Below are 25,616 nucleotides of genomic sequence, written 5' to 3' on the forward strand. Positions count from 1 at the left end.
GATTAGAATATGTGAGTACAAAAGAGAAAGTTGTAAATATCTTTACTAAACCTTTTCCTAAGGAAACCTTTAAATATCTTAGAGGTATACTTGGGGTGAGGGCTCCTTCTTTTGAATAGTAATTAATGTAGGGGTGCAATAGTTCAGTATATTAAAACTAAATTCATTCACTTGGACATGATACTTGTTATAGCTCCTTAGGGGGAGTGGTCACATGGTGCAGAGCAAGTCTAAGAGCTCTTATTTGATCAAATTTTTATAACAGAATTTGTTGACACTTGTCATTTTTTGTTGTTGTAGATTGACTTGATGAATACAACTATTTTAACTAGGATTGAATAGCTTTCTTAAGGAAAGAAATTTTGATGGAGATAGATCTTCCTTATGGGGAGAGATTGTTAAACACACACACACACACACACACACACACACACACACACATAGTGTGTGTGTGTGTGTGTGTGTGTGTGTGTGTGTGTGTGTGTATTTATATTTATATACATAAAAGCACACACATATACACATATATACATATATAAATCCCACAACTCTCAAGAATCATTGCATACAAACACCTATCATAGAAAGAAGGAGCAAAACTACAGAGGCTTCAATTCAGAGATCTAGAGAAGATGAAACATTCTTGATGTGAAAAAATAATTTGAAAATAGTATCAAGAATGAATGTAAAATTACAAAGAGAGATCAATCCTTATAAAAATAGATCAAAAGCCTAAATGGTAACTAACCTAGGCTAAATGATAATAATTAATTATTATATGCCTAAAGTTTACCTTAAGGAAACTAGAGATAATAAGTGAATTAATAATTAAATCAAAATGATTTAATTAATAAGGAAATATTGTATTATTCCAACAACTCCCCTTAAGATAAACTTAGGGAGTGGCTAAAAACCTAGAAACTACAATTGAAACTAAATTTGGGTCCCAACAACAAGGCCTAGTGAGGTACCCAATCACAACCAAATCTTTGTAAAGAGGAGAAATAGAGAAAACCACATGAGAAAAATCCTACTTCAAAAAGAGATGGAAAGAATATCGTAGAAGATAGGAACAAAAGAGTCATCATGAAGAACACCACTGAAGCATGAAGTTGTAAACATTGTTAGACTATTGATCCAAAAAAATTCCACCGAATAGAACATAACTAGGTAGAGAAGACTAATTTTGAATATATGATCAATTGAAGATGGAAGATATCTTCATGGCCTCCAAAAATACAAATGAAAGAGTGCCCATATGTTAAATGATCCATCTCACCAAAATTCATAGGTATCTTGCCACTACAATCACCTAATACATAAGATCAAATACTAAATACATAGCTCCCTACATCGAACCAAGAAAGAAATAAAACCAAAATAACCCCCCTATAATGTTGAGAGGTAAGAAATGAATGTAGGATTTGAGAAAATATCCAAATCAAATCCACGAAGCCCTCGAATACCTGCATGTAGAAAACCTATCACAGAGAAGAAAAAGACAAGAAGAGGCAAGGGTTTGTTCTGAAAAATATGCAAATTGTATATTCAAATGAAGAAGAGATAATTAAATTACAAAGAGATCAATACTTATAATAGGACATCGAAACCCAAAAAGGGTAACCTAATAAGTTACAAAGGGTAACCTAAAGGTGAAAGCTATTTAATAATTACAAAATAATAATTAAATAGAGAAAGAAAAAAAATGCATAAAGTGAAATCTTAAGAGGGAGAAAATGTAATTTAATAAATGAAATTACATTAAACTTTTTCTTTAACACCCCCCTTAAGATGAGCAACAATGCAATTACAAACAATGCAGAAAGAGTAAGGAAACTACAACGCAATGCTGAAAGCAAACTTGGGTCCTGAAAACCCAATGGGAAAAGCTTTACTCTAGTGGGAAAAACTTAGGTCTATAAAATGGAAACTTGGGTCCCGAAAACCTAGTGGGAAAAACTTGGGTCTATAAAATGCTGAAAGAAAACTTGGGTCTCAAAAACCCAGTGGGAAAAACTCTACTCCAAAAAGAGATAGCTGAAAACCTAGTGAAAGACTGCAGAAACCTCCAACTAGAGGAATGTTCCAAAAAATAGGAATAAAGAGAAATCATGAAGAAAAACCAATGAAGCATGAAGAAGCCACAAACTCTATCAAAAGGAAATTGTTGATCTATAGAACCTCCTTTGAAATAGAACCTGACTAGGTAGAGAAGACTGTAATCTGTGTTGAATCAAGAGGCATACAAATGCAAAAAACTAAGCTTGAAAATATAGATGGCATAAAACATCGAATCCTGAAGAGCTGATCAATCAAACCAAGGAAGGTTGTAATCAAAAAGTAGGAACAAAAAGCAGTGCCTATATGGTAGATGATCCATCTCACCGAAATGCATAGGTATCCAGCCATTGCAATTGCCTAGTACATAGGATCAAATACTAAATACATAGCCCACTCTAGTGAACCAAGAAAGCATTAGAAAAAATTATAAGAATTCCCTCTAATGTAGAAAAGGGTGAGTTGATAGGCAACTGAGAAAGTGGCCAAAAAAAATCTCCTGCAAAATAGAAAGAACCAAGAACATCGAGAGTGGGGAAGAGGTACAGACACCTATAAAGGAACGTGTCATTGACACATCATGGGGCTAATGTTATGGAAGGGACACTTACTTGACAAAGGAAGATGGCATTAAAAGAAAAAAAACTATCCCACCATGGCACTTGATAATGTAGTGTGAGTACAATAAATCACAATGATGAAAAAGATCTTGAAAAGCAAGGAGTGGCACTTTATCTCAGTGCATTTGCATTAAAAATTCTTAAAAATGATATCATCAATGATTAGAAAGGGAAAAGACCTAATAAAATAGATAGTAAATCCCAATACAAGAGATCTCATGCCATGAAAATGATCCCCAGACCTCAAACACCTAAGATATCCACCATAGTGCAAAAAATTGAAAAAAAATGATAGAAAGATCATGGAGCAAAATTTGGAAAAAATTATAGCATTTTTGAAAAGAGGACAAACCCAGCTTTCCAAAAATATAACGTTTTCAAAAAATAGAGATGAGACACTCAAGATATGCCCTCTGGAGTGAAAAATAGAACATCTAGCTTTGACTACAAAAACAAGAAACTAAGCTACATCAAAACCAAAAAAATCCTATACCAATGTCTCTGTCTTAGAACCAGCTTTCTGGTGCTTCTTGCGGATTGAAAAAATACATTTTTATGCTCAAGTTATGGTGAAAAGACCAATAGGACCTCTAGAAATGCATAAAAATTTATTTTAAAAAAAATAAAACAAAATACCCTGCACTGTCGAAAGAGCGGTGGCCAGGCAGTGGGAGGGCGATGGGAGACAGTGGTCCACTGCAAAGCGGGGCCTCTGTGATAGAGCCAATGTAGAGCCGCTGAGGAACTACTAGCAGGTTGCTAAGTAGTGACCACATCAGTTAGTTAACCACTGCAGTAAAAAACTACCATTTTAAATTTTTTTTGCAAAAATATACCTCATAACGCGTGCCAGAGGCCATACAACCCTATTGGACAAAATTTTTTTGCCTCCCAGACCAACGTTGTCCAAAATGGACAAACTTTATATGGAAACAAGGGTTTTGACGCCTTTTGAATCCATCCATGAGGTTTGTTTGGCCTCAAGTAGCTCCAAAAATTAGTAACCCCCCTGTTTCTTAGGAAATACTTGAAAATTTTCCAAATCTAATCCATCAAACCCTCTTTCTCTCTTTTTCTCCCAATACTAAACAAGCTATAGCAGATCTAGCTCTGATACCATGTAGGATTTGAGAAAATATGCAAATCAAATCCACGAAGCCCTTGAATATTTGCATGTAGAAAACCTATCATAGAGAAGAAAAAGACAAGAAGAGGCAAGGGTTTGTTATGAAAAACATTCAAATTGTATATTCAGATGAAGAAGAGATAATTCAATTACAAAGAGATCAATCCTTATAAAAGGAGATCGAAACCCAAAAAGAGTAACCTAATAAGTTACAAAGGGTAACCTAAAGGTGAAAGATATTTAATAATTACAAAATAATTATTAAATAGAGAAAGAAAAACCCACATACAATGAAATCTTAAGAAGGGAGAAAAGGTAATTTAATAAATTAAATTAAATTAACCTTTTTCTCTAACAATGAACACAATATATCCTGCAGAAAGAACCAAGAACAATGAGAATGCAAAAGATGTACACACACCTATAAAGGCATGTGTCATTGACACATCATGAGGCTAATGTCATGGAAGGAACACTCACTTGATAAAGGAAGATGGTGAATATGGCCAAAATGAAATCTCCAAGACACTTTATAATGTAGTGTGAGTACAAAAAAATACAAAGATGTGCAAGGTCCTATAATGCAATAGAGTGGCACTTTATCTCAATCTGTTTGTAAAATGCTGCAAAATGATGTCAAAAAAGATCAAAAAGAGACATAAGGATGATAAAATAGATAGTACAATCCATGTCGAATCATATGAAGCAAAGAAATTGATCTTTAGACCTGAAACAACCAAAATATCCACTAGGGCAAAAAATACAAAAAATTGAATAGAATGAACCTAAAGAAGAATCTAGAAAAAAGTCCAACATCACTAGTAAGAGCTCTAAAAGACCTTTCCAACAAAATAAATAATTTCCAAAATGGAGATTGGATGCTCAAGATATGTCCCCTAGAGTGAAAAATAGAAACCCTAGCTTTGAATATATAAAAAAGAAATGAAATAGAACCAAAAGTCCAAATAACCTACATCATTGTGAGTGGCTCGTAAAGAGATTTTTGAAGATATAATATATGTCAAAAAATACCTCCTTATAACAAATATATCACCAAAATACCACCAATAGCTTCTTATGATAAAACAAATCAAACAAGTGATAGTTTAAAGACCATCAAATTTCACCTCAAAAGATGATGACATCATCACTAATGTATGTATTGATGTCAAACCTAATGTAGGTACTATGTCAGAACTAATGCATGTACTTGTATGTACCTTTTTTTGAGTGCTTCTTCTAAAAATAATCATGCAAAGTATGCAACTTTTTTACATAAAAGTTTTTCTTGTTGATTTTTTTTGTTTTTCAAAAAATGCCTATTAAATTTATTGTTTAAAAAAAATCACAACCTTGGGAAGTCTACCCAAATATGAGAGCAAAAAATATTTTCCTTACCAATCAATTGTGTCCAAATTAGATAAATTTTATATGAAAATAAGGGTTTTTGGGCACTACAAATCCAATGGTGAGATTCGTTTGGGCTCAAAATGTACCAAAAAAAGAAAACCCCTCGATCCAATACAAAAACCTCTAAAAAATAATAGATCTAAAAACCAAATCCAAATGGCCGCTCATGAAGCAAACATGGGCACGAAAGTTTGAAGCTTTGATACCATGTTGAAGTTAATGAAAGCTCAACCCCATAGCTCCCAAGAATTACTGCATGCAAACACCTGTCATAGAAAGAGAGGAGAAAAACTATGGAGGGTCAAATTCAAAGATCCACAAATGATGAGACATTTTTGATATGCAAAAATAATTGCAAATTTTATGGAATGAATGAAAATTACAATGAAAGACCAATCCTTATAAAAGGAGATCAAAACATAAAGGTAACTATTAAAATATTTAGAATAATTGAGAGGTGAATCAGTTATCTAAGGTCCAAATGTACCAATTGAACAAACACTTAAACAATTTCAGATCTTATCATTCCATTGTTCGACCTCTACTTAAAACTATTTGCAACATTAATTGGTTGTCCAGTGTTCTTTAAAATAACAGACTTGTTGAATTTAAAATTAATACAATAAAGCATCACAAAAACATTCACATAAGTTTGACACTAGAATTTTATGTGGAAACCCAGTAAACATTGTCACATTTAATTTTATCAGTTAGTTGAATTGTCCCTTTAACTTTTACAAGACATGGAGCAACATTGTTACCAAATTTTAGACAACCACCTTTATATGGTCCAATGTCCTCAAATTTACTTCTATGACCAGTCATGTGATTAGAGAAACCACTAGGTATGTGTAGGATCATGGAGTGCCAAAAAGTGGTGATCTGAAAAAACTATAGTTCTAAAATATCTCAAACCATTTCAAAACCTATTCCAACTTTTTTCCCACCCACCCTAATACTAAATGAAAATGATTACTATCTTTATAAGGTCTACTATATCTTTTGATACCAAACCTATATGGTCAACTTTAAAAACATCCTAAAAATGTGCTTTTGGCCTATTTTTATGTGATTTTTACTTCAAACATGTAGCTGATAACTTTTTTTCACTAAAATTTGATAAAATGAAAAGGGTTTCTTAATAATGTTCTTATCTTTCCATAAATGTAAGGTTTGTCAAATTATGAGTTTAGTAAGTAATTATTACTTATTTTCTAGTGGAGTTACGTATAAAGTGCTTATTGACACACTACTTGAAAAACAACTAAAACTTTCAATTGGTACAACCTTTCTTAAATCCAAAAGATGCATCACATTCTATGTTTCTTCTGATATAAGGGAAAAAAATGAAAAATTGAATTTTGCAAATTTTTGAATTAGTTAAGGTGGTCAGACACAAGATTTTTTTTATTCCAAAAATACTAAAGTAAAAAAATTATTATGTATTATTTATTTAGAATAAAAATACCCAAAAATATGTTTCACATCCAAGCATAAGTCTACTACTTATATCTAGAATATTATTAAAAAATATTATCATTTGGTTTTGATTAAGGTGGTCAGACATACGTCTACTTCTTATTTTTGTTCTGAAATTTTTGTAATATTGCATTAAAATTCAAAATTTTGACCAATCAATTTTTATTTTGTTGAGATAATTCCTAGTAGTTTAGAAACTAGATTTAATTTTACTCTCAAATCTTTTATATAAAGTCAATAACAAGTAGAAAATTGCACGCCAAGTTGACATAACCCTAATTTTCTAATTTTTTGTTGCCACTTAAGAGCATAGTTTGGTTGACCATGATCCTGCACATACCCCAGTGCTATCAATTATCCATCTATCACTTTTGTTCACATAAGACATTAAAGAATTTTCTCATCTTCATCAGAATCTTCTTTCATAGCAACATAGACTACTTCTTCATCATTATTGGTTTCTTCTTTAGCAATATAACATGATTTCTTACCTTTGTCCTTGTAGTCTTTGTTATTCTTGAAATCTCTGTCATCTCTTCTTCCTTTGTACTTTCTCTCATCCTTGTCTTCTCTAATAGGATACCTTGTAGCAAAATGACCAACCTTGTTGCATGAAATATTTTTATAGGAAGTTTACCTTTATATTATTCTTTGCCTCTTCCAAATCTCCTAGCTATCATTGTCTCAAGTTCATCAATTTCATCATTAGAAGTATCACTATCATTTTCACATGTTTTCCTTTTCTTTTCTTGCTAAAAACCAATTATGATTTAAAATTAGATTCAATAGTAGTAGGAGTGTAATTATCAAAATTTGACATCTGAAAAGTAGTAAGCCTACCAATTACACCTTCTAGAGTTATGTTATTACCTGGTGTACATCTTAGCTCTTGTATTGCAGAGACCCTAATAGCATAAATAGGAAGTAGAGTTATTAATACCTTGCTGATTATTGTTTCATCTTCAATATTTCCATTATCTCCTCTAATAGCATTGACAACTTCTTTGATTCTTGTACAATATTGTACTATGTTCTCACCTTCTATCATTTTGATCTCATCAAACTTATCTCTTAGGCTTTTTGATTTGGCTCTCAAGGAATTCTCATATCCTCCATAAATGGTCTTTAGTTTATCCCACATTTCCTTTGCATTCTTACATCCATTTAGGTCATCAAACTCAGTATAGCTTAGGGATGAAGGAATATCCAACATTGGTTGATTATGTTCTTGCTTTTCTTTTAATTGTTGGGTAGTTAGAGGGACTGTTATTATGTCCACATATGTATTTTCTAGAAACTCCAATGTAGCATCACAAATACTAGCTATATGTAATATCATCAACTTGTACCATGCAAGAAAGTTTTCTTTGTTCAACTTTGGTACCTCTCTCTTGTACACCATCATCTTTAGCTTTGAGTACCTTCAAAATCTTCTTTACAAGCATCAATGCTCTGATACCAATTGTTAGAATATTTAGAATAACTAAGAGTGGGGGAGGGGTGAATTAGTTATCCAAGGTCCAAATGTACCAATTTAACAAACACTTAAAAAAATTTAGATCTTATCATTCCATTGCTTGACCTCTGCTATAAAATATTTGCAACATTAACTAGTTGTCCATTGTTCTTTAAAATAACAAACTTGCAGAACATAAACTTAATACAATAAAGAATCACAATAACATTCACACAAGTTTGACACTAGGATTTAATATGGAAACCCAATTTTGGAAATACCACCAACAACATGTCACTAATTTTCACTCTTCTGAAGTGAGCCCTAGTAGGAGCCAACCCTGTTCAAGGTTACAATACAAACTATTAAATGTGACATTGTTAAAAGATTTAATCACCATGTTAGAAGTGGCCTTGTTAGACTTTAAAACATTCTATTATAATGTCATCCGATTAAAGGATTTACATAGACTATTAGGTTCTTATGATTGTTAGGTCAACCTTAATTAAAGAATTTCAAATATTGTTCATAATGGTTAGAAAGTAACAAAAGGTTTGATCTATTTAGTACATCTCATCTCTATTCATCTCTTCGAAATAATTCATTGTTTGGCCTCCATTGTCATCTCAATTTTAGATTCACTAAGCAACTCTTCAAGAAATCAAATTTCACTTCTTCTCAACTCAATTAAGCCTTCTACTTAGACTTTCCAATCAACAACATTAGTAGTATCTCCAACTCTCTAGAACTCTTTCAAACACACACAACTTCTCTTCTCTTCCATGCATGCATACTGAAAGTTTTCCTCTGTACCTTCTTAAATAGGTAGTTCTAATCTTTTACCACTTAATCAACATCATAGATCTTAGGGTTCATGATTTGATCCATTAGAGACAATGTATCTAATTGCCTCTTCTATTTATCCCTTCTTTTCTAGAAAATTCTCCTTGAATTTATCTCTTAGATCATTTACCTAATCCTCTCCTAGAATTAAATGATCCAACTCATCAATCCTTCTCTTCAACACATTTTCCATAGCCCAAGAAATCAACTTAGTTGGCTAGAAATTATGATTTCTCGCAAACAATTAAAATGTTGTTCCTAAGCCAACACTAGGATCTAACACTCCATCATCACTGAGTTGCTCGATCACTTTAGAACTTCTTCCTTGGCAACAGTACTATCACTCAGTCAATATTGATGCTCGGTCAACACTAATTTTTTTCAACACTTACTGTGGTTTGGTTGACACTAGCATCACTTGGCATGTACATCAAAATTCCTTGGTCTTTTACTTTGTTGCTTGGTCAAGCCTACATAAGTGATCTATATTTGCTTGCATTGTCAAGACTTGAACATTACCATCTTCTCCTCTATCAACGTGGTTTTAAAAATCACTTTTTCTTGTCAAAGTCTAACTAATCAAATGTCCACTTGTAGTTCTCTCTTCATAACTCAATCTTTCGTCTAGATGCTTTTTTTATGAATAACATCTCAAAAACTCTTCATCAGTCAAATAGATAAGACATTTAGATTAGACAGAAAACTTACATTTAGATTAGACAGAAAACTATCTTATCAATAGATTTGACATCAATGACAACACAATTGATTGTTCCAATTGTAGTTTCCAAAAGTAACTAGCCTCCGTTGCATGATAGTAATTAATAAAAGAATTAATTATTATATGCCTAAAGTTTAGCGAAATAAAACTAAAGATAATACATGACTTAATAAATAAATCAAAATAGTTTAATTAATAAAGAAATACTTTATTAGCATATATATATATATATATATATATATATATATATATATATATATATATAATTATGTATACATATATGTGTGTGTATATATACATACATACATATGTGTATGTATATATAAATGCAATTATATATACATGCACACACACATTTATACACATACATATACATATATTGTTGGAAGTCTATTTGGAAAGTTAGATACTAAGAGGAGGGGGGGGTGAATAAGGATTTGTCAAACTTAAGTTACTTCAAATACTTAATACATATAATATATTTAACCTTAAACCCTTATCTCAACAATATCATAAATCACATAAACATTTATGACAATGATGTTGGAATTCTTTAGAATAACTGAGAGGAGGATGAATCAGTTATCCAAGGTCCAGATGTACAAATAAATTTTTTTAATTCTTAGTAGACCCATATCCATAAAACCTTATCATGCATGCATCCATTAGATCATATAATACTTAAACTTTGTAGGTTACTATCCTAGGTTAAAAAAACTTTGCAAAAATGTAAACATGAAATGATATAAGAACATTCACACAAGGATTTTATATGGAAACCTAATTTGGTAAAAACCACTAGTAACTTGCTACTAATTCTCACTCTTCTGAAGTGATGCCCTATTAAAGGCCAACTCTGTTAAAGGTTATAATACACACTATTAAATGTGACTCAATTAAAGGATTTCAATCACATTGTTAGGAGTGAGTCTTGTTAGAGGACTTTAAACCATTCCATTAGAATGTCACCTAGTTAAAGGATTTAAAAATGATTGTTAGGTCAACCTTAAAATCCAAAGGATTACCTTGGACTGATACAATGATTACAAAGTAATAGTAAGGCTTGATCCAGGATAACAAATTATAATTCTCTTGTAGATTATAGATCTCTCTATTTCAGTCCTCCATTCTACTTGGCATTCATACTCTTTAGCTCTAATAGCTTGTTCACCCTTCAAGCATTCATACTCTTAAGCCTTATTTCTTTGCATGCCAACTACAGTCACTTCTGTTTGGCTACGAAATGAAGCAATACCCTAGACTCCTTGTCTTCCTTAGGTTCTTGCACATGACAATCTTTTCTTGTGAACAACTATCTCTATAAATAGAGAATTAAGATCTTTTTTCACTTAACCTCAACTATTTATTTTAGGATTAGATAGGATTAGGTAGGATACAATGAATCTACCCATTTTTCCATTTGGTTCCTCTAGAAAATTCTTCTACAATCTTCCATGATTTTTTGTTAAAATGGTTTACCTTGAATTTTGTGCTAGTAGCTCATCATAGTTATCTTCCACATGCTTTACATAATTCAAGAAAACAAAATAGTCAGCTCAAATAAATCAAATCTTCAATTAACACTATTTTCTATTACTCGACATCTATATTGTTCTGTCACTTGGCCAATACTAGTTCACTTGGCAAACACTAAAGTTTATTAATGCTCAACACCAACTAAACTTTACTTGGCATATACTAGCAATCACTTGGCTTGTACTATTTTTGTCTTTGATTGGTACCTTTTTATTCACCCAGCTTCTACTTATTTCTACTTGGCTTGCATTGACTACTCGGTAAGGCTTGGTAGACACTTTTCTTACTTGATCTTCTTCTAGTCTTAACTTGGGTAATCTTTCATTTCATACTTTAAGGAGATAAACAATACACTGTAGTATCAATGTCCTACTTGGTCTTAGTGCCTCTATTACATACCAAATAACTCAACCGTTCTCTAGGGGATATTGTTATCTCCTCTTTTCAAATTCTCTTCATCAATAACCTAAATGATAGCTTTCAGACCAAAAAGCAATTGTTTCACCAACAGGTAGTAGGTTTAACATCATTGACAAAATAATGATTGTTTCATTACATTTTGTTCTCTTGAGAACAATCTTATATCAATAAATGATGTATTAGAACTAACTACTGATCACATCCATAAACATGAAAGTAAATTATCAACACATAACAAAAAGATTTTGGCTACCTAGAAACCCTCCAAGGTGAAGGTAAAACTGGGGTAGGGATGGCACCCACAAATCTTCACTACTGCAACAATAAAGTTTTCCTATTAGGGCTGTAATTTTTATCACTTCTAATGATCTACTCTATAAGAGATTTTCCCTGTTAAGAGCTTACAAGACTTATTCCTTCTACCTTGATTAAATGGTTTAAACTTACAACTAATTAAAAATTTTATTAGGATTTTTATAAAGGTCTATTAGGGCCACTCTATTAAGAGATTTTCCTTGAAACACTTGCTAGAATGTATCACTACCTGATCCTTCAATTTTCACTTCAAATGCTTATTACAAATCTTCTCTTTCTAGTCTATGATCTGATATACTATATTTTTCCCTTTAGTCCTCTACATGGTTTTTATATCTAGTTTACCTTCACACATCACTTATGACATCCAAACTTCACTTGTCTCACACACATAAAAATTAGGGTTTGGAATATCTTCTTATAACCATTAGATGAAGGTTCTAGATCAAGATCAATGATCCAGATCTCTCTCTCTTTTTCTACTTAGTTCTTCCATTTTTCTGATTGGCTAGTCACCTTGCATAGGGATTAATGATCTTCAAAAAAATGCACAATCATCTCTTTAGATAACTCTATGATCATTAGATCATGCATCCATGTTGAATACAATGGTTTACCTTTGTGTTTGTTCCATTCCAAAAAAAATAACAAAACTAGCTTTCTCAACATGTGAACACTCTGATGCTCAGTCATAAATGATATCCATGTTGTCCTTTGGCTTCTATCTACTCTGCACAAACTATATGACTTGACATGAACTGACTCTAGATAGCTCAACTTATATATTATTCTTATCAACTCATCTTGTATAGGAGTACTTGTCAACCATAGACTTTCTCAATACTAATTACAAAGCTCAACTTCAACTTAAATATGAACAAGTCCTACATACAATTCTCAACCATCATAGGATGGCTCGGTCACAATGATGATCAATCAACTCTACCAAATATATGACTAAGTGTTTGACACAAATAGAAAACATGACTTAGGGATCAACAATATCCCCCTCTGACATTTTTGGGAAAAACACTTTGGCATGATCAAACATTACATATCAATTGAAAAAGTACTCCCCCTTACATTATAACTCATAACTGTGACTTAGTCCACCATATAGACTTTACAGTTATCAAAGTCTTGTCAGCATAAGTATATAGAAAATCTTATTGACTCCTCATGACTCCAAAACTCATATAGAGAACAAAATTTCATAAGTTACTTACATGATCAGATAAATATACAAACTTTTATACCATCATACCATTGATCATGCATCCAACTAATCCCCCTTTGTTTTTGTCATAGATGTTATTATATGTAACTAGGGTCTAGAAATTAGTCCATATTTCTCCAAACATGATCTATGGGAGTTTAGAATCATGTCCATTGTCTTCTCCCTATTTACCTTCAATTCATCAAGAATATGGCTGAATTTCTAAGGTGGCTACTAGATGAACCATATTGTCACCAATAGAGAGTTGTTGATTGCTCTGGATTAAATCTTTAGCAATCTTTTTTTTTTTTTACATGACTACCAAATGTGGAGTCAACAGAGCTTGAATTGTAAGCAACTCTACTCTTATCTTTCCTTCTTCATGCAAAAGTTTAGACTGTTTGGTTAGCAAAAATTGTAACTTTAAAAGATAAAAAGAACTAGCACTATCATCTAAGGTCAATGTAGTTGCACTCTACTACATGTCTACATCAATCTTACCCATTTATTCTCTGACCTCCTTGGTAAATGTTGGAACATAACATAGATTTCCAAATAAATAATTTATTTCAATGACAATTTGCTCAACATTAGTGGCTTTGGTAGATAGATCAACGATTTTTACTGCAATCTCAGGAACTACCTTCTCCATGAACTTATTATCATATCACCTCTCTTCTCTTTACATAATATTTTTTTGAACATCAATATATGGCTCATTTATTTTTTCTACAATATATATCAATTGGTCAAGTATGGGTGTATTCTCATCTAAATTATCAATAACAATGGCATCTAAAAGAATAATTTTAATCTCAAACAAAATTTGTTTCTTCTGGTGCTCTCTTCTTAACTTTTCTTGCTTAGCCTTCCTCGCATATAACTTGAAGGGAAATGAGAGCATCCCAGAAACTCATCTGAGATCAGTATGCACATCCTGTATGCAATAGTTCCTTTGACAACTTCTAATCAGCAAATACAAGTGCATACTACTATGCCATAAAAGCGGAAACAGACATAGTTGATTTCCCACAATTAAAACCTTAAAGGAAAGTGATTGCAATTTACCGATCTAAACAAAATTCAGCAGCATTACAACATATAGATTATTACTCTATAATCATAGAACTAGAAGAATGAGACATAATAGAGAACACAGATATACGTGGGGAAAACCTTTCCAAGTAAAAAACCCCACCCTCCAAACCTTCAAGCTAATGTATTATTCAGTAACAAGTTACAATACATTTTCAGCCTTCACATGAAGATTTACATCTTGCTCCATTCTAGAGAAAATCTGGCAGCATAACCCTGTGCAAATATCTTCTCATCTCTCACTCTCACACTCTATTGCACTATTGCATTACAACATGCAATACTCATTTTATAAACATCTTAAGACCCAACAAAATGCCCACAAAGGAGTTGGGCGTTTTTCATGGCTCAACCACCAAGAAACATGCACAATGCCACATGTACATACAATACCAAGAAAAGGGCATCCATCCCTTGAATAGGCAATGACAGCTTGTCATAGAATCTGCCAAAAATAGCGGTCACAAGAGAAGTGTAAGGGAATCCGTCATACCAACCTATTTTTGGCATATTCTCTTACACACACCAACCACTCATTCTTGGGTGCCCAAATAGGCCTCATGTCATAAGATACTCTTACACCTGTCATAGCATATTCCTTAAATAGCTCTTATACGTCATAGGAATCCATCATAACCATTTCAGCCATGATCTCCTTCACACACTTCAAGATGCCGACACATGTAAGTGATCAACATGCCAACTAGACATGTACACTCACATTTACATATTATTTGCAAAAATACATTTACAAAATAAATAATAATAAGAATAGGAATTATACAAGGTTGAGACACCTTATTCCTAACATTCTCCCACTTGTCGAACACCTTGTAAGAGCAACATGAACATAACAGGAACTAACTGCTATAGGCCGAAAGGCCCATAGACTCCGAACACCATCTGAACTTCTCAGTGCCCACTGGTTTCGTTAATGCATCTGCAACATTCTTCATAGTATCTACGTTCTCCAAATTTACCTTTCCATCTTCCACCATATCTCTCACAAAGTGAAACTGCACATCAATGTGCTTCGTTCTGGCATGGAAAGTTGGATTCTTCGCAAGGCAAATAGCACTCTGACTGTCACACCAAATAGTAATCTGTTCTGCATCAACACCAACATTAGAACACAATATCTTAAGCCAAATGACTTCCTTACAAGCATGAGAACCGATGAAACTATATCATCATAGCCATCCATGAAACAACATAAATCATAACATATGCTCTCGTGCTCCAACTAGACACCTGTCCAAATAACACAAGCATAAGATCCATGCGATAACAAAGGCTACACACACTGCCACCACTCCACTATGCTCATGAGCTACACAGAAGCATCAAAAATATCAACTTCTTAGCCCAACAAAACTGTGAAGTCATCCTCCAGAAAACAAGATAAAACATCAACCAGAACAACAACCAAACTGATTTGTCCAATCCAACTGATAAACCCACGAGATTGAAAATAACATCCACAGTAAATGCTAACTCATCCAATCACCCATACCTCAAAGGTATCGAACACCAGAAAACTCATGCCAGCAACATAACCATCCCATAACCTGCAACTTGAAGCTCTATGTGCAAACCAGTTGATGAAGACCAAACACATACAAGAACTCCCACTGCATGGATAATGTCGAATCTGAAAAATCAATGGCATACTGAGTCTACTGATAACAACACAAAGAAAGTTAAACCATGTAGTACCAAGGACCATCCACAAAGATATGCAAATCCTGTAGCAAAATCACTGCAAGAAACATCTCTCTCATGCAGTCTCCAAAAATCTCCTATGTTCTCCACATCCAACAAAGACAAGAGATAAAGGAACCAACTTGTCATCACCCAAAAACAATGAAGTACAAGTGATAACAATTTGACCACAAAAGAGTGACCACATAGCTCCAACAAATCTCAAAAACAATGTTATGTGAACCTAAACATCCAAGAAGATAACCAAAGCCAAAGAGAGAAACTGCAAACCATAAGCATGTAGCATGTCCTTCTACAAACACTTCTAAATGCCAACTGTGCCATGTATGATCTCCTTCATAGCCCCAATAGAAAAGCCACAACTACATCCAAAACTGTTCAACCTCAATAGATCAAACATAACCTGATATCATAAATCTATATAGATGTAAGCCTCTCAAAGAAGATCAAACAAACTCCATTTCCCATTTCAAGAAATCAGCCCACTACCATCTCCTATTGTCATCATAAATGAAAGTACACCTCAAGGAGATAATCATGTTATCCATCTCTCGCAATGAATCCTCCAGAACCATCTAACTGCAGCTCAAGATCCACAAATATGAAAGAAAAAATAAAGCACCTGAAAGTAACATTGGGCAATACCTCTCAAGTGATAAACTGCCAAGTAGACCAAGAGTGGGGAATGAGAATGCTCCTCCAAGATATGCAAGTCACCCTGTGACTTATCTAAGAACAAACTCCTCATAGGTCTCTATTGAACTCATGTCCAACAAAGGTGTAGGCTCCTTGGACTTTTTGCTGAAATCTCATCAAGAGTACACATCTCAACAACATGTCTTTCTTCTCAAGAGAACTCTAGCCTCACCTAAGTCTCCAAGTATCCACAAGCACCTGTAATCAATCACTCCATGCAAAACTCCACTGCAACATAGCACTATCATGAAGTATCAAGCAAATGATCAAAGTACTTAATACCAAGAAACTAAAACAAGATCAATGTCAAAGCTCCAACCATGGAATCAGGAACATAATCATGACATCATGATCTAAAACCATCTCCTCCAAAGAGATAACATGCTTCATGTGATCATATCAAATAACTGTATCATGTCACAACTCTAAACGCGTATCAAGAGTATACCATGACATAAAAGCCACCATGATAACATATCAAATAAAAGCATAAACAACATCTATACCAAGGACTCCTTGAATCCTAAAGATGTCAACATCTCCAATCGCATGAAGAGACCATCTCCAAGTAGTGAACCAACAAATATGAAAGACCCTTCTGCAACAACAGGATCTAAGGCATCCTCCAACATTTGCAACACTAAAGAAGATCATCCACCACCATATGATGGAAAAAATACAGCCACTGCTAAAGCTCCCACTGAAGCGTGATACCAAGCTCTCCAAGCATATGACACACCATCCTCCAAAACTGAAAATCGTCCAGGTCCACACATCACATTGGGTGAAACCAAGATCTCCACACTGAGGAAATTCACCATGCTTTAGGACTCCATAACTAACTATCCAAGTACTCAAATATCATCCATCCTCTCATCTCAAAGTAACCACACAAATGCACAAGTGCCCACAAACAAGGCCAGCTAACAAGTCTGCACCAACACTGAATCAAATCTAGTGGATATAGACAGTCCACATCCAAGTTATCCCACTGCAATTAAATGGGTGGCCTACCCACCTTACTGCATAACTTGTAGATCCAATCATTGCAACATGCAAAACCCACTATCGCATTAGTGACATATACAAATGAGATCAAAGAGAATAATCATCTAGACAACATGAATCAAACACCAGATCAAGCACAAATCTGATTTGCCAATTATGTCCACATCAAGCACCATAGTCCAGGAATCCAACAAAGCATCACCACAGAAATGCTGAGTGACTCATCACATACCATCATCTCTATGCAGAGAAAGAAAAACACCTCCTCTCACCATGCACAAAGAATGCATGCATGTAGAACTACAACCATCCCATCTGGTACAACTCTAAAGGAACAAGAGTCCAGAAAATAGCTCTTCAGTAGATCTACAAAAAACCACAAGCTTTTTATTTCAGCATGCAAAACTTGCAAAAATATTGTGTTTAAGAACACCCATGCACATCCACACCCACTTCTCATCTGGAAGACTCAAAGTCTGAAAAAATACCAAACAACTGAACCCAGAATAATGGATTATCATAGATGAACATCACCATAGATTTTGTAGGAAAATCTATAAACCCCTTGAATCCAATGAACAAGAATCCAATCCATGCATGTATAAACATCCAAGAGGAAAACATAGTACTAGAACTTCAGGCCCACTTGTAGACCAATCCCACAACCACTACTAGTACATGCATCTGAGAGAGAGAGACTATCTAGAAGATTCCAAGATCATCCAATGATCAACTCCATAGCCTCAATGCATTCCAAGTAAGAAAAGAGACACCTTCGAATACCCATGCATCAAGAGTTATTCTGCTGTCAGCCAAGAGCTCCAGATCAATGTCATTTCAACATGACCAACTCTATTTTCTCTGTCTTCACCATCCTTCAAGAACTGTCTACTGTCTCCTGAAAAACTAAATCAACTGCAAGACTTCCACTCATCAAAGGATTAATTATCAGTCAGTTTCTTCAAAACAAACTTCTTCAAGCTCTGCAAGATAAGAAATCTTAATAGAAGAAATACCTAGAACCAAAAACTCTGTGAATCCTCCCATGCAAACAACATGCAATTCACAAAAATGGGCTCTGATACCAAATGAAGGGAAATGAGAGCATCCCAGAAACTCATCTGAGATCAGTATGCACATCCTATATGCAATAGTTCCTTGTACAACTTCTAATCAGCAAATACAAGTGCATACTACTATGCCATAAAAGCAGAAACAGACATAATTGATTTCCCACAATTAAAACCTTAAAGGAAAGTGATTGCAATTTACCGATCTAAACAAAATTCAGTAGCATTACGACATACAGATTATTACTCTATAATCATAGAACTAGAAGAATGAGACATAATAGAGAACACAGATATATGTGGGGAAAACCTTTCCAGGTAAAAAACCCCACCTTCCAAACCTTCAAGCTAATGTATTATTCAGTAACAAGTTACAATACATTTTCAGCCTTCACATGAAGATTTACATCTTGCTCCATTCTAGAGAAAATCTGGCAGCATAACCCTGTGCAAATATCTTCTCATCTCTCACTCTCACACTCTATTGCACTATTGCATTACAACATGCAATACTCATTTTATAAACATCTTAAGACCCAACAAAATGCCCACAAAGGAATTGGGCATTTTTCATGGCTCAACCACCAAGAAACATGCACAATGCCACATGTACATACAATACCAAGAAAAGGGCATCCATCCCTTGAATAGGCAATGACAGCTTGTCATAGAATTTGCCAAAAATAGCGGTCACAAGAGAAGTGTAAGGGAATCCGTCATACCAACCTATTTTTGGCATATTCTCTTACACACACCAACCACTCATTCTTGGGTGCCCAAATAGGCCTCATGTCATAAGATGCTCTTACACCTGTCATAGCATATTCCTTAAATAGCTCTTACGCATCATAGGAATCTGTCATAACCATTTCAGCCATGATCTCCTTCACACACTTCAAGATGCCAACACATGTAAGTGATCAACATGCCAACTAGACATGTACACTCACATTTACATATTATTTGCAAAAATACATTTACAAAATAAATAATAATAAGAATAGGAATTATACAAGGTTGAGACACCTTATTCCTAACATAACTCACTCAAAATTATCATTTTCTCCTTTGTCAAATTTAACTTATCATAGTCTAGCATAATAATATCTTCATCTAAGGAAATTGTCTTACCTTTGATCATTTGGGGTGAGTGCCTTACCTTCTTCTTCAATCATTTACCTTTTGATTATGGGATGCTAGAGCTTGGTAATGTTAGTTGCAAACCTTTAGTTTGAACTACCAGATTTAATACTTATAATCCTTGAGTCACATCACTCTACTTCACTTGTCCCCCTATCTTTTTTACTCTTGGCTATGGTGTTGTTCCACCTAATTGATCCATGGTCACAACAATTTGGAGTTCACCTATTGAACTTGATCTCTCTATCTCCTTTTCTTTCTTTGTTAGAAGTCCTCAGTCATATGGCCTTGCTATGCATGAAGTAGACTAATCTACTATATTAATTTTAGTTTCCTCTTCCTTCTCTCCACTTTTTAACTTTTTCCTTCATGTGCCAGTCCACTTTGTTTCTTGAAATCTATTACTATTGTATTTTGTAGGATTAGGGAATTATAGTAAAATGTAAATATAGGGGTTTCTGTGATAGTAAGTATTACCCATTGAGTATCACCTTTTTCTCCTCTTGTAGGATATTCTTTTGTACAATTACAAGATTTACTTCTTTTATTTGTACAATTACAAGATTTACTTCTATTAATATATTCTTTTATTTGTCATGACATCAGAATAGATATATTCAGTATTATCTAGTTCAACTCTCCCAGCTTCCTTCTCTTCTTCTTCTTCTTCTTCCTCTGTTGAAGCCACCAATTGAAAAAATTTCTTCCAAGTTAAATTTCTCTCTTGTACAATATCCTCATATTTGTTTCTCAATATTTTATATGCCTTTTTCTTTGGCACAAATTTCTTTGTATAATCCCTCAAAGCTATAGTCATATTTTTCCTAAGTCACACATTGTTTGGGCCAATGTAGTTTCCCTCATTTTCCTTTTAGTGGTTAGAGCCAATTTCCACTTGGCATCAATTTTATTACATAACTCTTCAGGAAATTATTTTCCTATGTCTATTGGTGTATACTTAAAATTCACAATCATATCAACTACTGCCTACTCTACTTCTTGCTTATCCAATTTATCGAATGTTTTGTATTTACACGTTTGAAACTAGTTAAGCCTTCTTATGTTTTCACATACCTTATCAATGTCTCGAGGCACTGTGATGTCCCCAATTATAGAGAATATATTTAATAGAAATTAAGAGTTAAATAATAATAATAATGTAAGATAGATAAATATATGATGTAAGTACATATATTTTGATATATTTAATATATATGATAATATAATAATCTATGAGATATATATTATTAATTATAAGTAGTATCAAATAACAATAATAAATATTATGAGATGAACATATCCAAGAATAATATTATGATATCAATTGTAAACAAATATAAATAAATAACATATTACTTAAATATTATATAAAGCAAATATATTATAATATTAGAAATAATGATATTACTAATATTATAATATATGATCTAAAATTGAACCACATTATATTTTTAATTAAATACATTCAACGTATGTGAGGGTGACATCAGCAAGGGTCATGTCGCATCATGCCCTTATTTAAGAAGGCGTGCGTAGAAGGATATAGAGGGACATTGGACGGGAAAAACAGATCAGTTTCATCATCACTATGAAGAAGGAAAAAACATATTAAAAATTAAGGTGTGAAGGACATAACGTATTTCGCTCAGGGTTAGGACGTTGGCACAAGGAAGGAGGGAACCATCCATAGTCGACTACGCACCAGTCTGTCCACGTCGGATAGTACATCGGTATAGAACAACGTTAGACTGATCATTCGTTGGAGTTCGCATTTATATTCAATACAATAATCAAATTCATTATTACTATTTCAATCTAGTCGATAGAGGAGAAATATCAAAGTTGACTCAACTATTAATATGAGAAGAATATTAAGTTGATATAATTATAAATATAATTTATAATTATATTATTTATTTAAAAGATTGGAATTAAGTTGACATACAATGAAGAGAGAGTTCTAATTGTAAATATAATTTATCTCCAAGTTATCAATAATTGTACTAATTATTTAAAAGGATTGAAATTTCTTGAAGATAACTACAAATTCCATATAATTCTAAGTATAAAATAAATATTTAAAGTCTTTAAAACTAGAACTAAGAGCAACCTGAGGTGTAGCCTAAAACGGGACATTACAAGCACTTTTCTTGGTACCATTTGGAACTGGCTTAAGTCATCTAACTAAGTCCTCTCTACCTCATCATCTTCTTCATCATCTGGCTTAACAACCAATTTTCTTCTTGGCCTCTTCTTCTCCTTTCTTTTGTTGGTCTTAACAACCTTTGATATCCTCTTCTTAGGACTTTTACCTTTGATTGGCTTTGTGATTTTCACTAATCCTTTTCTTATAGGCTCAACAACTTCATGGATTCCTTCTTTAGATCTATCTTGTGACCCGTTTTGGTTTTCCAAGTTAAATTACAATGTACTAAATTTGAGTTTGTCTTTAACTAAAGAACATATGTTGACATAAATGATAAAAACCTTTTGTTAATACAACATGTCTTCTACAACTCTAAGTTCCAATAATATAGATCATATTTCCAATGGTCTCCAACTTTTGCATTGATGGAAATGTATGGGTTCCTTCTCTAGATCTCTAGATGTGAGGTGTAGACTTTACTTCTAAAAAGATGTTTGTTATATTTAAAAAATAGTTTTTCTTATTATTTTTAACATTTATAATTTCTTAACTGTTAAAGAAGAACAAGACTAGTAGTAAAAAAAAAGTGATTTTATTTTTCTCTCACTCTCTCTCTTCATGCTTGTATTCTAATGATGGATTACATTATACAATCTAAACCAGTGTTACATGAAAAAATGTTCATACAATCAAATGTAACATTACTATGGGTTGTGGAAACCTAATAGCTCTAAATTTATTTACTTTTTGTGAAACCCTTGTTTAGATTCTAGAGTTAATTTTATATTTTTAATATGAATATTTTTTATTTCTTGTGTAAAAGGAATGTAAAGAAACTCTAGTTTGAGTTAGTTGTGTTAGGTAAGGGTTTTACAATGGTCAATGTTGTTATTTTTTGTTTGTCCAAACATATACATATTTCAAAGCATTATATTAAAACTCATGATTGAGTATAATAAAAAAATATAGTAAATTTATCAATTATAAAGATGAAGGTTTTATTTATTTATTTGTTTAAAAGATTTCACTATTTTTTTGTTGAAGACTTATAAATTCTTAATAATATACAATTTTGTTCATCTAAAATTTAATAGTGTATATATTTACATGAATTAAAAGTATTTTAGATATAACGAGTACATTCCATTGTAAGAAAACAAACATCTTTCTTGAATGTTCGAGCTATTATAGAGAGTTTTTTTTGCATGATCATACAATTATATTCCAGTTGTCTCTTTAAAAGAGGTTGTAAATCATTATATCAAATTGTGTAAGATCAAACATATGGACAATGATATACTATACAAGATTTGGAGATCTATGTTTATATATGACTCAAAGTCTCAAGTGATGAGAGACTAGGATATGTTAAAGAATAAAACATAGATTATACTTTGTGTTGAAATTCAAAAGTTATTGTAATAGCTAGGGAGGGACAATATTTGTTAGTGAGACAGATTTCCAATAAAGCACAAACAAATCTATTTTTGAGATAGTAATGTCATAAGATAGCTTTTTTCTAGTGAGACATTGTCAAAAGAAATGATTAGATTAGTAAGTGAGGCACATTCAAGTGGTTTTTATTCCCCTTGAGGTTTTTCCACTCAAGACAATATTTTTTTTGTGAGTAGCATTATCTCTGATGTGCTTCACTTTTATGTTCATTTACATATCATGTTTGTATGTCCATAAGTTAATGTTTAACATAGATTGCTTCATGGTACCATGTTGATCCATCGTTGACTCTATTTAATCAGTTTTAGATATCATGACTCCTATCTTAGTACAAAAAGACCATCTTAATAATGTCTTGACAAAAATTTCCTTCAAATCATGTTAGCCTTGTCAAAAGAATGAGTTGATTTCATAAGTCAATTATGTTTACCTAAGTTCTTGATTATAAGAACATGTTTTCTCATCCTAAGTTTTGAAATATTATTATAAGGTTTACCATACCACTAATTCCCCCCTCTCTAAGTGGTATTGTACTCCAACATATCTCTACACAAATATAAGTTTGATCTAAGTGAATGAAAATATTTGGTTGTGATTACATTCACTTAGACAAAGCTATCATATCAAAATTTAATATTAATATAAAATTATTTATAGTGTAAATTATAATACACTAAAATTTTCACTTCTTTTTCTATATTGACATTAAAAGTAAAGTGGTTATTGGTCTATTGGTGAAGTTTAATGACTCTCATAAATTTCACCAATGACCATGTCTTCTTGAACACATGACACATGGTGTTTTAAAACAAGTTTAGAATCATCTAGTGAATAATTTTGGTAGAGTAAATACCCTTCCATTCGTGAAACTAAACCAAAAGTGGTTGATTACACATTAACCAATAATTATAATTTATAATACCAATAATTTACCAAAAAAATTACAAATATTTATCTTCAATTAAAATAAATAAAAAATTATCATTCAACATTGTCTCTTTACACCTCTTAGTAGTAATATAGTTTTGTTAAACATAATATCATATATCATAAATACCACTCTCACCTAGATATTATTGTACATAAAGTTATTTAGTTTATTTACACACGTTTATTTTTAAAGAGATTATACTAAAATTGTTTTTGTAGATCTTCTTTCAATGGTTTGTGGTGTCTCTACTCCGTGATTGATGGAAACAAAATGACATTACATCACCATATTTAACATATGAGGTCATTCAATTATCAAAATTCTTAATAGCCATGATCAACAAAAGACTAAGAGACAATAAGAAATAAAGGTTAGACTATTAGTTGATTGTAATATTTTCAATCTTGAATCCTATAGCCTCTCTCATCTTCTAATGCTATTAAAATAATTCTTGCTTTCATTCATTCAATATAAACTTATTTTATCTTTTAACCACCTCTCTCTCCAAAGCTCATGAATATAAAAGCACATTTACTATAATATCTTTACTTCCAATTCATAAAAAAGCTTTATTTCTCAAATTTATTTTCTAATACAACAAAGTGTCTACAATTTTATCATAAAAACAATCAATACAAAATATCTTTTCATGTTTTATATATTTCTAAGTCTATAAATGAAACTTGAGATAATTCACGTGTTCTTCATGAACAATAATATCAAGCAACAATAGAAGCAGCTGGCTTTACCCTCTTTCCTCAATGGCGTCAAAAATATTATACTTCATTCAATTGTTCTGTTATATAACATCTCAGAAGCCATTGAGGGAGAGGTAAGACCAACTGCCTCTACAAACCAAACCAGCAACCTCAAAAGAATACATGAAATGCTGTGAACTGCAAATATTTATAAGAGAGTAAAAGGCCAAAGTTATACATACTAAATTGTGTGGGGACCCATTATTTCGTGTCAGAAATCTCAGTTGACATCCAATGGGAGAAATCTCAGTTAACATCCAATGGGAGGTAACTAAATGTTATCGACATAGAAGGAATGTACATTTCACCCCAATTGGACGTGTTAATGTTGATACATTTTTCTTTTCATTACACAACATTCCTATGAAATATGCCTGTTATGATACTCACATAAG

This window comes from Cupressus sempervirens, chromosome 5 (assembly GCF_028749045.1).
Source record: "Cupressus sempervirens isolate cs-2001-9-10 chromosome 5, ASM2874904v1, whole genome shotgun sequence".
Lineage (NCBI taxonomy): Eukaryota > Viridiplantae > Streptophyta > Pinopsida > Cupressales > Cupressaceae > Cupressus > Cupressus sempervirens.